The sequence below is a fragment of the Penaeus japonicus genome, unplaced genomic scaffold (assembly GCF_977035675.1).
Source record: "Penaeus japonicus unplaced genomic scaffold, GWHDUDI00000001_assembly GWHDUDI00000004, whole genome shotgun sequence".
NCBI classification, from domain to species: Eukaryota; Metazoa; Arthropoda; class Malacostraca; order Decapoda; family Penaeidae; genus Penaeus; species Penaeus japonicus.
This window is the reverse complement of record NW_028234406.1, coordinates 2,508,677-2,511,176: the sequence shown is the minus strand read 5'-3', so window position 1 is coordinate 2,511,176 and position 2,500 is coordinate 2,508,677.

Here is a 2,500-nt window from a genome sequence, read left to right as displayed (position 1 = left end):
GCTGATGTCGTTTTTTTTTTGGGGGGTGGGGGGGTGGGGGTGGGGGGTTATTGGATGATTAAGGATTACGTGTATGAATTAGAATGAATTCTTTAAGTCTCTTTCTTCTCCTTCTCCATCCTTTTCCTTCTCTCTCCTCTTCCCCTGTCTCGTTTTCCCGTTTTCTCGTTTTCCCGTTTTATCGTTTTATCGTTTTCCCGTTTTCTCGGTTTCTCGTTTTCCCGTTTTCTTGTTTTCCTGTTTTCTCGTTTTCCCTTTTTATCGTTTTCTCCTTTTCTAGTTTTCCCGTTTTCTCGCTTTCCCGTTTTCTTGCTTTCCCGTTTTCCCGTTTTCCCGTAAGTATGTCGTACACAAGAGGCAAACCCACCCAGGGTCAACGCAGGGTCACGTGACTGGGTCTCGACGGAGGTCAGAGGTCACGCTAGAGTCACGATGGGGTTACGGAGAGGGAGGGTGGGTGGGAGGAAAGGAAGGGGAGGAGGGAGGGAGGAGGGAGGAAAGGAAGGGGTGGAGGGAGGAAGGAAGGGAGAGAGGGGAGGAGGGAGGGAGGGAAGGAGGGGAAGGAGGGAGGGAGGAAGGGGAGGAGGGAGGAAGGAAGGGAGAGAGGGGAGGAGGGAGGGAGGAAAAGAAGGGGTGGAGGGAGGAAAGAAGGGAGGGAGGGAGGGAGGAAAAGAAGGGAGAAAGGGTTCGTACCCCTCCCCTCCCCTCCTCCCCTTCCCCTCCCCCTCCCTCCTTCCATTGCTGTCGGATTTTATTTCCGTATCGAAGGACCGAATAGGAGAAGAAAGAAAGGAAATGCAGAAGCAGAGGAGGGAAGAAGGGAAGAGAAAATCAGAAAGGTGGAAAAAGAAGGAAAATGCGATAACTGGACGGTAAATATTGAAGATTAGTAACGAATTTTATAAATAATAAATAAATAGAGACAGAAAGACAAAAACTAAAAATATCTATAACAAGGTAAGGAATATCAAAAGATAGAAGAAACAAAAACAAACAAAAAAGTAAGACCAACAACAAAGGAAAAAAAAAGAAAACAAAATCAAACAAAAAACATTAAAAAAAAAACAACGACAGACGAAAACATAAAAACCAAACACGAAGATAAATACAGAAATGAGAGGGAAGTGGAAGAGTAGAGCGGAAATCCATGGATATCGAGAATATTCCCAAGACTGTTATCATTTGGCCATAACTTTCCGCCCAGACAACGAACGGCAAGGGATTACGAACTTATGCCATTCATTGTGTACGGGCGCTGTGTGGGAAGGTTGCCAGAGGCTTTGTTTCTCTTGTGTTTCTCTCTCTTCCTCTCTCTTATTCTGTCTGTCTCTCTCTCTGTCTGTCTCTTTCTCTCTCTCTCCGTATCTCTCTGTCTGTCTCTGTCTCTCTCTCTCTTTATCTCTCTGTCTGTCATTCTCTCTCTCTCTCTTTCTCTCTCTCTCTTTGTTTCTCTCTTTCTCCTTGTTTTTTTTTTCTCTTTCTTTCTCTCTCTCTCTCTCTTTCTATTTCTCTTTCTCTCTCTCTCTTTGTTTCTCTCTTTCTCCTTGTTTCTTTTTTCTCTTTCTTTCTCTCTCTCTCTCTCTCTCTCTCTCTCTCTCTCTCTCTCTCTCTCTCTCTCTCTCTCTCTCTCTCTCTCTCTTTCTCTGTCTCTTTCTCTCTCTTCCTCAGTCTCTTTTTCTCTCTCCTCTCTCTCTCTCTCTCTCTCTCTCTCTCTCTCTCTCTCTCTCTCTCTCTCTCTCTCTCTCTCTCTCTCTCTTTGTTTCTCTCTTTTTCCTTTTTTTTTATCTTTCTCTCTCTCTCTCTCTCTCTCTCTCTCTTAACTATTGTTACTTTTTTAGATCCTTCCTAAAATCCAAGCTATTGTATGAGGCGATTTCTTTTATTTTCGCAATTAGGATTTCTTTTGTTTTCAAAATTACGCGCGGGAAAAAAAAGAAAATGGCGAGACAGCCGAGACCCATATGATTGATTTCATTTTCTTTTAATTTTCTCTTTAGTCTTCTTTTATAGAGTGATCTTCGTTATTATATCAATATTTCCATAGATTATTCACTCCGTCGGCGATATTATAAATCATTACAGGAATTATTTAGTAATCAGCTTTAGGTTCATCAGCTGTTATTATATTCACCGTGTGCATCAAGTTATTATCACACATTATACTTAAAACGTCGCTTTTAGACAACAATTATATATAAAAAAAATACATAAAATACAACAATATTAAACGCTAAATACCTAACCTACATTTAAGTATCATGAACATGTCACAGAACACAATAAATGAAAGTTATAATGCACATGGTAATTATGACTTTTTTATATTATTATTTTTTATTCCTTTTTTTTGTGTATTCCTTGGTTTTATAAACAGAAAGGTATGAAATTACCCGACGCTGTTCCGTTGACATGCATGGTCTCATTTTTTGCTGCTATGGGTAATTTAGGCGTCGAGTCTAAGCTTTTTAATTTTTTTTGGGGGGGGGCGAAAAGTGTTGAG